General features: G+C 32.6%; 1 protein-coding gene across 2 annotated transcripts in view; it reads left to right on the forward strand.

The window, feature by feature from the left end:
• Window positions 1-7,320: 7,320 nt before the first annotated feature.
• Window positions 7,321-12,075, forward strand: part of LOC117172435 (steroid hormone receptor ERR1) — a 281,691-nt gene continuing 276,936 nt past the window's right edge. The window contains exon 1 of one of the 2 annotated variants that reach the window (XM_033360366.1): window positions 7,321-7,417. The gene's annotated coding sequence lies outside the window, so the exon portion shown is untranslated. Of the gene's footprint in view, window positions 7,418-7,487; window positions 7,539-12,075 lie in introns of those variants that run through there. The other variant, XM_033360368.1, reaches the window with a different exon arrangement.

Consider the following 12,075-nt stretch of genomic DNA (forward strand, 5'->3'; position numbering starts at 1 on the left):
ATATATAAAAGGAATGACATCGCTTTTAGTAACAATAAGATCAGCTGTAACTAGTTATCCAAAAAAATGCAACAAAACATGTAATTTAATATCAGGAAACTTGAAGATAAGGATGAGTATTATGAAAGCAGTTTGAATTTTATTCATATTTTTTCGATGTTCGTTTCGCTAATGCAATTAATTAAATAAGTTTATAAACAATTGTAATTGTTGCAAATTTCAAAAATTGATTGGAAACTCGCGGAGTAATCGCAATACATTTTTTTGAAGCGATAAAAAGTTAGAAAAATATGTAAGACCTATAACGCCTATTGCTGCTACTTACATATGATGCGTTTGAAGTGTAACAGTCAACAGGTGTTACAAGTCTTATATTTAAAAAAATTTTTTACCATTGCAAAAAAAAACTATTGCGATTATTCCGTGACCTTCTATAGGGATTTTTAACGTAGAATCCGAATTTCAATAATTTATAAGTGGATTTTGATGTTCCTTTGAGTTTTTTAAAAGGAACCGAATGGGGTCTTTACGGGTACTTTGTAGAGGCTCCATTCGGGTCCTTCGGCTCGCTAGGAATCAAACTTACAAGATATTTTCATTATCAAGTATTTTGACAAACAAAGCAGAAAATCAAACACGCATAAGTTTTTAGAATTTTTTTTTAAATCGGAAAAATATTGAACGCCTAATTTCCTCTGAAAACAACATATTTCGTCCGCGAGAGAATGCGATTTTAAGTGTAGGAACCTTCATGATTTGAAATGGATCCGGTAAAATAAAATAAAAATTTCATAACACTCCCAACTAAAAAAAAAAAATTACTAGATTTGTCACTTTTTAAATTTAAACAAGTTTTGTTATAGATGATTTTCTTTCATCAAAATAAACGTTTATTTTTTTTATACTTCCAAAATATTTTTAAAACAAATTTTTAACTACATATGAGTTATTATAAATATGTATGATCTTTCCTACGGAATCTTTTTTATTAACAATTGATTTAGAGTTTTAAGAACCATGTAGTTACGTTACACTTCCGCCTGGGGATTTAACTTCTGCCTTCCAAATTATGTCACTTTCCCAAAAGTGTTGTTCACAAACTGGATTTCTATATCGTAAATGAATTTCATCTCTGCGAATAGCCTGTTGCCACCGTTTAATTTCTTTGGGATCTTTTGGCACAAGAAAAAAATGAAACTTCTTCGAATTGCTGTAATAGCCAGACGTACGACCCGGAACTACACATTTTATTCCCATGATTTTGCACTAGCAATTAGAAAAAACGCTCAACACAATAAATAATATCCTCGACTACAAGTTCTTATAATTTAAACTTTCAATTATACACATTTTTCTAAAAGAAATAACTTTTAATAGGAAACTTACCGTTTTTTCCAATACAAAACAACGCAAAAGATGCAAAAACAGGCTTACCTGATCGGAGCACCATCTATTGGATTTATTTGAACTACCATGCCCCTCCGGATGCTAAGAGAACAGAAAAGTGGGGGCGATGCATGGGGCTGGTTTATACTCAATTCACTTAAGCCTAAATAACAATGAGGAAGCATAAACAAACTACGTAACGCGTTTTTCTTTTGTTTAAATAAATATGCGAATATAATTTCTGTAAAGTGAACAGTGACGCAGCGATATGGAAAAAACGCATTACGTAGTTTGTGAATGATCCCTAAACATTAGGAATTAAAGTTATTTTTTAGTTTTATATACAATATACTTCAGATTTTTCAGAATAGAACTTTATTTATCGATTACATACATTCTTTCAAACATGATTAAACTTTAGTTTTGACCAAGTTTTAAGTAAAATTTTACATTCCTTAACAATTATAATTTTTCGTATTAGCAAAGGTAAGTACAGTGAAACTCTTATATAGCGCTGATTTTTGGGCTGTCAGTGGGTGGGAACTAACTCATTATAGCCCAATACGGTTTCGTGTGTTCATGCCTGAGTGACAGCTGCAAATCCCGCGCACCCCCTGACACACCTCTGCGGCGCGGCGTCAATTCTCGGAAGGGCTATAGAAGGGAGGGCTTTTAAAGGATTTCACTGTACCTATGATACTCAGCTGAAGATGAATAGTTAACGTAGAACAGTAAGTATTATATAAATCTCTTTCTTGTGACTTATCGGTTATAATCCATAACAATTATTTCATCAGTCTTGGAGAATTAATACTGTAATTAAACTTACTCAGTCTGATAGCCGTTCCTACATATCTTGACTATCTAGTTTTTGGAGTGAACAAAACTGAGCAGCTCAAATGCTTATAAGAATCTAAATAGTTATATAGGAAAGACGTAGTGGATATTGAATATCATTATTGTAATTTATAACTATTCTTTGGTGCTCAGTCATTATCTTACTCAGTATGATCAATATTCTTTTTCACCTGTCGCTTTAAAAAAATGAAGAAAAAACCAAATTTAGAAACCTTTCCACACTATAACACGAAGTGTAATACAATTCTGCGTCTAATAAATTTAAACTGGCAATTTTATGTACATTTTTATTACAATTTTTTATACTGCTCAATGCTACCAACTGTTAATAATTAGAAAAATATTTTCTCAGTTACTAAAAATCATCACTGGTTGCATTCAAAACGATTTGAGTTAAAAACTTTACTTTTATTTCGGTGAAAAACTGAAATACTCGAGAACTTACCGGAGTTCCTAACGTAAGTTACCGCCTTTCTGACTAGTCCATGGACCCTCTGTCTAGTACTCGGCTCAGTGCTGCGACCTATTCTTAGTTTTGCATCCCGAACCCCACTGTCGCAAGTTTATTAGTTTCTAATTTCTCCAGCACGGCGCTAGTTGTCCTATCACTTCCTGTTTTTGCATAGAAAAAAATTGGGACCAGATCACTTTTTAAAATTTGTTAGTAAAAAAATTTTATTTTTATTCAAAAAAATATTAAAATAAAAATAATTCTACTCATTTAACATTTCAGAATAGTTTTACAAACATTTTTCATGAATAATAATGAGAAAGTATTAATTACACGAAGCTGTTTAAGCCTGATGAGGGTCCCAATCCAGGACCGAAACGTCGCAAAATATGAATAAATACGACCTACATTCATCAACTGAAAATGTATATAATTTACATGAGCAGATAAAGGCCTCAAATCCATCCAAAAATTTCCTCTGGAATCACTGAGACGGTCGCTAATCTCGCGAATACTGACTATATTAAATGCATTATTGTCCTTACAAAAGTCCTTGGGGATCTTCTATAAAGGATGTACCGTTTTTGCCGAATTTTCGACCCCCCCCCCACCATGTCACATTTTGACCATGGAAGCCTGTGATATTGTCACAGGCTGTCAAGATTCGCCTACCCCTCCCCCCACCTGTTCTAAAACTTTGACATCCTTTCTAGAAACTCCCTTATTAACCCAACATGGATCCTGCGGGGAACAAATGTGCCCCACGCGAAATTCAATTAATTCTCCTGAGCAAATATCTCTAATTTTTTGGTGCAGACCCTAACCATAATTCATTTCGATTATCCTAATTGCGGTGAAGTGGTTGATGTTGCCGGTTGTTCGCTGTCTGGCAAGTAAAAAGCAAATGCTGAGCGCTTGGGGCACAATTGTCCTCCAGAGGATCCGTTACGTTCGAGTTTCGTCACATTAAGTCAATTTCATATTTTAATGTAAATAAACGGATTTGACGTATATTTACAGTATATCATGGTATTTTAACGTTTCGAATTGATTTTTTGTAATTTAAGTGAAAATTATATGGGAAAATTACTAAAAATGTCATAGATATCAACGTAAAGTTGTTTTCTTTAATTTTATTCATACAGTGCTCATAAATTCCAATAATAAATCAATTAATAAATAACAAATGAATACTTGCTTTTTAATCAAAGATGTCCAGAATATATGAACTAAAAAGTGCCGATGCTGTGACTACAGTGTCGCAGGAAAGAGAGAAGTTGCAACCGACCTGTGCGTGACGAACAAAGGGCGGTCTTGTGCAACCTTTGCACCGAAGTATATTGAGTTTATTTGATGCAAAATTTATTTTAATTAATCATTTTTTAATTCAACTTAATTTCGAGAATTAGTTTGAAAATGAAAATACTTTTTTAGAAAAGGCTTCCTTTTTTAATTCTGATGAATTTTTCCTATCTTTCAAACTTACTTGCCGCTTTTTCATTGAAAAAAACTTTTTCTTAATTTTTTTATCTTTATTTAAATGAAACTATCTTATTGAGCATCAGAAAACAAAGAGTTTGACCTATTATATATTCAAATTATTTATAATAATAAGCATTCTGCCCGCACTTATGACATTTCTCATTTTCTTAAATTTTCTGACTTCGAATGTTCAAATAAATATACTTTTTGGAAGGAACCTAATTATAACCTACATCGCCTTAAGGTGCAATTTGTCCTCTTCAAACTGGCGTTTGAAATTTTTAAATTAGTTTATTATAAAAGCAATATCATGATTTTGTCCATAAAATTTCGAAAACACGATTTTTATTTGTTCACACATTTTAAATTCATTGAAACAGGATGTTATATACAAAAGTCTCTTCGACATTAAAAAACGAAGAGAATGGTGTATATTAACATCTGATTCCGATGAAAGGAAAAGATTGTGCACAAGGAAACCAAATGGGGGACATTTGTCACCCACAGGAGCCGGCGAGGACAAAAAAATGTATAGGATCCGTCTAGGGTTAATTAATTTAATGAATAAAACATGAAAGTATGTAAATTGTTGAATTCGTCCTCGGAAAAATCCTTTATTTAGTTATACGCTGTTTTGAAATAATAAAGTGAATTATATATTTTTTTAAACCATCGACATAAAGTACTGGACCTCTGGCTACGGCTGTCAGAACTGGAACAGGGAATAGAAACAGAGAACAAATCGAGAAAGTGGACCTGTCCTGTTCTAAGGATGGTCCTTGGTTCTACTCATTATCCTCCTGATTTCATTAGAAAAAGATCAACTATCACCAATCGCTATGCTAAGAAAAGACAGGTCAACTGTCTCGATTCGTCCTCTCTTTCAATTCCCTGGACCACTTCTGACAGTCGTAGCCAGCGGTCCAGTACTATATTGGGAATTTAAAGTTGCAATGCGAGCCCTGACGGTCGTCAAGTGAACTACCCAACATGGCTGCCGCTAGGCTTCGCGTGGCATTGTTTACATGTTTATGTTGCACTTTATTTAACGCGATAGTCATAATACCAGATATATTTTTTGCAAAGTGATAATTCATGAAAAGTTTATGAAGATTTGCCAGCAGCTAAAAAATGGAATTTTCACAACACAGAAAAGTAAACAATCATAATCGTAAAGGCAGTGCCTGCTGTGTCAGCAATTGTAACTCCAAAAAAAATATCAACACGAATTTGAGTTTTCATAAAGTACCCAAAGCTGGGTACTTCCTGTGATCGTGTGCGGCTCCGATGCCAATCCGCTAGTACGCACAATGAAAATACATCAATTCTATCAGCAGCTTTGCAAGTCGTCCCGCATACAATTATGAAACCAGAATTTATAGCTCTTTCCCCTTCAATCATATTTCTAGTTGACGGTGTTGCATCATTATAATTACATAATGTGTTCAAAGAAAGTAGCAACATTTTTTTCACTTTTACAAAGCACTAAACAAATAAAAATATGAAATGCAATGCTTATCATAGGAACCCCGAAGCCCAGTGACAGCCATATTTGTTTTGATACAGCAGCGCCCCTTTGCCCGCGGTGGACGTTTTCTTTGCCAATATCAGGCTGTGGTCAGTAATGTAGGGAACCGTGAAGACACATACTTTGATCCTGTTTTGCGGGCTCGTTAGATGGCTCTGTAGTACTTTCCCCCACTACACGTCGCTCAGGGGCAAAAGTTTGATTTATCTCTCTTTCTCCTTCGTTGTTTTCCGAAGGTCAGCACATATGAAACCTAACCCATTAAGAACTGTTTGAGAGCTGATATCTAATTTGTTGTCATCATTTTCGACCTGGTGATTATCGTTGCAGTACACAACTGAACACTAAAAGAGGGAGCGGTACCTTCTGTATTATTACCATAAAAACAGAGTAATATTTTGAGAAAGGAACCTGCCGATGAGAAAATTGATGTCGAAAATTATTATAAAATTTAAATTAAAACTGCTTTCAAACATACTTCCATCATCTTTCAGTTTTCCTTAGAACATGTTTTTATGAAAAAAGCAATATAAAAACAAGCAGAAATATATAAATAATTATTTCGGTAATTATTTATGTATTTTTAATTGTTTTTCTATTGGCTTTTTCAATTTATTAAGTTTTTAATTACATTATCTACAAATCATCTGGATATAACCTCAAGCATCTATTATCTTAAAAACCTGCGGGCTCGTTTGATGGCACCACCGTCGATTATTGGTCTGCACTTCTAAAGCATTGAGTGACCACAGCCTGCTATATATGTCGATGAAAAAACATCGATAAATCAATCAATAAATATCCCGTAAAGCGTAAGACATAGGCCAGAATCGATGTCAGTTTATAACATAGAGATCATATATAATGTAGCAGAAGCGGCCCTCAATATTAAAAAATGACATTCATTTTTACTTACTCTTTACGGTTTACGAGATAATTGTTGTTAAAAATAGCAATAACGAAAGGTCCCACTGAAGTCCCAATGGGACGTTCCCAAGCGGCAGACATTTCAACTGTTCCGGGAACGTTCCGTACTATTAGAATGAGGATGACATTATTAGAAAAACATAAATTCCGGTGTTAAATCTCAAATTAAACGGGCGTTTAATTGTGCAGATGTTCATAAATATTTTTTTTTTCATAACGAGAATGTAATAAAAAATACTGGACTTACATTTTTTCGAAGTTCTAGGTAACCTCTAGCAAACAGCTTTTTAGACGATTTTCAATACAATTTACTTCGTCATTACTCGAAAAGAGCACGTAACTAAATAAAGAATCTTCTTCGTCTTTTTGATAATAATCCCAACAACCTATATTCTATCATATTTTATTAAAGGTATTCTTTAATGACGATTTTGATAATGACAGCAATGCATTTTACATCCCCAGCATTCGCAAATAGCAGACGATGTTAATATAGGTATTCTCGACATGTAACGATAGTGAAAGAATCTCACACCATCAATGTTAGTGGCTACTAGCTGTGCAGACTGCAACCTACAGGACACTTTGCGTCTTCAGGGATGGGTAGTGGCATGGTATATGCCAAACTTGTGATCACTCACAGGACATAGGGATATGAGATATCGAAATTTTTGCTTGTATGGACCGTGGATTCGGACATCCTCCATTGTACATTTGTTGACTTCACCTGTAAACAAGTGTGGATTTGCATCGAAGTGAAGAATTTTATTGACATACATGGCAAGGTGAGTTCACTGAACGAAACACTTAAATGGGTAGTTTATTGTCTTATTACATGAAATAAATTTCGCGAAACAGAGATTTTTAAGGTGCGAATTTCGCCGTCGCCATCTTCGTTAGTGAATAGTGAGTAATATGTCGTGTCCACTTGTTTTTACTAATTCTATAGTCACTGTAGTGGTATAATTTTTCCTTCAAAAAATTTCAATTTTTGGTAGCAACTACTGGTTGTTACAGCGATGGTGCGCGATGCTAATTCTTCAAGAATTAGCCGGGCGCACGTACCTAAAATTCGCACCCAGCTGATTGCAGGGACGTAACCAGTGATGGGAAAACGCGGATATCTCTGGCATGCGCAGTAATGACTCCTATGTATTTTTAGTTTGACCAGCCCCGTGGCTTTCTGAAATGAAAGTGACGGAAATGTTGACCGTGGCCGAGGGCGGCGCTGGCTGTAATTTTAGGCCGAAAATTATTAAGATGCATGGGGAAAGTGTCATAAATGTGCAATTTTGTGCTTTTTTAATTATAAAAATGGAGTCTTTCGATTTTTTTTCGCTTAATGATTAAGTTTTGAGGCTTTCAGGCTGAAAATTTATTACATTTTTACATTCTCATCAAGAGAAGGTATTATTAGATTTGTGTAAAATTTGACCCGCCGCGTTTTTGGCAACTGTCCACGTTTTGAAGGCCCCTGAATCCGAAAAACAGTTTTTTACGAATGCGTCTGTTTGTATGTGTGTAGAGTTTTAGTTTGTCAGCACGATAACTTTCGAAAGAATTATCAGATTGGATTGGCCTTTGGTATACTCTTTTTAGGGTCCCAAAATAAAGGTCAAGTTCATTAGCCAGCCATTTTAGGTGAAAATTAAAAAAGTGAGCGAATTTTGAAAATTTTTGAGATCATTTTTTTTTTTAATTCAAAAATCGTCTACGAATACTCATAGGATTGAATCAGACAAACAATTTATCCTAATGACTTTTTTTTATAAAACCAAAATTTACCACAGTTATAGCATTTACAAAATTTCAAAAAACACGAAAATCAACAATTTAAGCCAAATAACGCATAATATGAAAAAAAGTCAAGAGAAGAAAAATGTTTCTTTTCCAATGCCCTACAAGATTGTTTCAACACATTTTTGATTTTTCTTAAAAAATTTAAAATTCAAATTTTGACCATAAATAATGAAAAATAAAAAAATTACATTTTGCGGTTAAAATGTGCAAAATGGGTTAAAAGATGACCGAACAAAAATTGTGCATTTCAAAAAGGTCTGCAAGTTTGTTATAGATAACCTTTTAATAGCATCTGTATTTTGTGTTTTAATCGTGAAACACGATATTAACATTAAAAAATCGGCCCGCTGCGTGGGCACATTCTCATTCCAACTTATGTTTTTTACATTCTCATCAAGAGAAGGTATTAGATTTGTGTAAAATTTGACCCAACGCGTTTATGGCAAATGTCCACGTTTTGAGATCCCTTGAATCCGAAAAACAGGTTTTTACGAATGTGTATGGGCCTCTGTGTGTGTGTGTGTGTCCTACCGAAAAAAATCTCCGAGTTTTCTTTAGCGAAATAGCTTGAACCATTTGAGTTTATAAACAAAGTCGATTTGAAACAAAATAGTCTCGGAGATAGTTTGAGAGATTTGGGTCCTTTTCAAGATCCTTTTAGTGGTCGTTTTAAGAGTGTTGCGGCGGTAATATAATGTTCCTTTTGTATTCGTCACGTACCGGGCGGGCAGAGTTATTTACAGTAGTTGGTCGTGGCTAATCCGCTCTCCCTTTTTAAATTTCTCTTCAAATTATTAACACTTTCTTTTAATTGATGAATTTTCTCATTATACTTATTTATAATTATAACTTATATACTGATATACAATTTTCTAGTTGAATTCAAAAATGTTGTCTTTTTTGGCGTATCTCATTCCATTTACGAGAAACGTTCTATTAATTCCAATTTTAAGCATTAAAAAAAAGAGTTAGATATCTGAAGTCATCAAAACCCGTGGATTCCGAATTATTATGTTTTAGGCTGTTAACTATGAAATTAAAAAAAATCTACTTCTAAATTTTAATCCTAAAGCTTAACAAAGGACCCTTGAGTGTCGGCTACTCTATTGAGATAGCCTCTCTGCTTGTTATTTATGATCGTATTCTTATTTCAATTTCGGAAAGGATATTTCGAAGCCTTCAGACCATTTAAACGAGCTTCCTGGACCTTTAAAAATATCTACCTAAGTGTCTGCAGAGAATTTCTCTGAGCTTCTTTGACCTAAAGAATTTTTAGTACATAGTCAAAGATTCTTTTCGGTAGGGTGTGTAGATTTTTAGTTTCTTAGCACGATGACTTTCCAAAGAATTGACCGATTGGATTGGCCTTTGGTATACTCTTTTAGGGTCCCAAAATAAAGGTCAAGTTCGTTAGCCAGCCATTTTAGGTGAAAATTCAAAAAGGGAGCGTATTTTAAAAATTTTGTGAGATCACTTTTTTTTTAATTCAAAAAATGTGTGTACGGATATTCATAGCATTCAATCAGATGAACAATTTCTGCCAATAGTTTTTTTTATAAAACCAAAATTTATCACAGCTATAGCATTTTCAAAATTTCAAAAAACACGAAAATCAACACTTTAAGCCAAATAACGCGTAATATGAAAAGAAGTCAAGAGAAGAAAAATGTTTATTTTCCAATTCCCCACAAGATTGTTTAAACACCTTTTTGGTTTTTTTTTTAAGTTGAAAATTCAAAATTTAATCGTACGAAAAATTTTTAAACCACATTTTTTCAAGATTTCAAAATTCTATGTAAAATCATTCATAGTACTCAGAAACTCAAACAATTTATCCCCATGACTTTTTTCTGTAATAACAAAATTATCAGAGTTAGAGCATTTTAAAATCCAAAAAAAAAAAAACTAAAATGAACATTTTAAGCCAAACAACGCACGAAATGAAAAAAAGCCACGAAAAGAAAAACGTTGCTTTTTGAAAGCCCTACAAGCTTATGATAACAACTTTTTTAATTTGGCCGAATAGTTAAAAAATCCTAATTTGATTGTACCAAAAATAATGAAAAATCCAAAAATTCAATTTTTTGGTAAAATTATGCAAGATATGAAAAAAATGAATAAGCTAAAATTGCGCGTTCTGGAAAGACCTACAAATTTATAGATTATAGATTTATAAATTTTGTTTTTAGTCGTAAAAAAAGCATTAAAAATAAAAAAATAAAATTTTTTTGGACTAGCGACACAAGCTACGGAAAAAAATGAGACAAAACAAAAATGAGTTTTTGGATACAATGCTGATTGCACGAATTTCTTTGAGAAAATGCAAGTTTATACTGAATTATTTTTTCAACTTTTTAAATTAAAATTCATAAAGCAATTTATTGCAGTTGTTATAACAAAATTTAAAAAAGTTTAAAATCAATACAATTGTTTTAAAAGATGGCAATATTTTTTTCACTGAAAATAATTGACAAACTAGTTTTACACAATAAGAATATTTTTTTATTTCAACGAGATCAGTAAATATATGCAATTAAACGATTTTTTAAACGCAAATTATTGGTAACATAAATTTTCCATAATATTAATTTACATAATTCATTAAAGTCAAAAAATTTGAAAATATTTTTAATTCGTTACAATTCTTTTTAAAGATTGCAATCTTTTTTGTTCACGCATTAAAAATAATGAGAAAATAAGCAATACGCTATAAAAAATTTAATTTAAACGAGAGATAAAGAGTAAAATATACGATTAAACCTTTTTTTAAACTCAAATTATTGGCAACATGAATTTTCGATAATATTAACAAAAGAATTTATTAAAGTTGTCATTAAAAAATTAAAAACCAGTTTTGCTTTTAATGGAATGGTTAACAACTACAGTTTATAGCATAATTAAATATTATAAAAAAAAAGAAATACAAATTTTCATAGTTTTGTGTAATTAACCGTAAGTTTTAATTTTCAATAATCATAAATGTTAAAAAAAAAGAAAATTGAATTGAAATTTACAATTTCCACAGTTTAAAATATTTACTTATGTCAATGTTTAAAATTTATCGTTTTGTAGAATTATTATTGGGCACTCTTTGAAAAGTGTATTCGTCTTTAATCATCAAAATAATGTTTATTTTTATTTCTTTTTAGTACTTATTAATTAATTGGACATTTAATCTGCTAAGAAATATTTAAAAAAATAAATGTATGTAAAAAACGTATTTTAGTAATTAAAATAAATTTATAATTTCCTTATGCGTTTGAATAACTTATGGCCTAAAAGTACAGCCAGCGCCGCCTCTCGGCCCCGGTGAAATTTTATTTCACATTTATTGTACCGCAGTGGGACTCCGATGCTGTTTCGAAGTCGAACATCGAACGAACTTCTCTCTTTATGTCCACACGTTAGAAAGAGATGTCCGTTCACTTTTCGACACGGTATCTGAGTCCCACTGCAGGTCTTTATAGGTTAGCCCCCCCCCCCATGTTTGACACATGGACTTACAAAACCCAAAAATACACACAAGTCATTACTGCGCATGCCAGAGATAAAACATTTTCATTAAGGCCATGTGGCGAGAGGGTCACGTGACCAAACCTGATCTTCAATTTTTCTTTCCCAACTTATGTCTAAACGAAATGAG

This window comes from Belonocnema kinseyi, chromosome 5 (genome assembly GCF_010883055.1).
Source record: "Belonocnema kinseyi isolate 2016_QV_RU_SX_M_011 chromosome 5, B_treatae_v1, whole genome shotgun sequence".
In the NCBI taxonomy this organism is placed as follows: Eukaryota; Metazoa; Arthropoda; class Insecta; order Hymenoptera; family Cynipidae; genus Belonocnema; species Belonocnema kinseyi.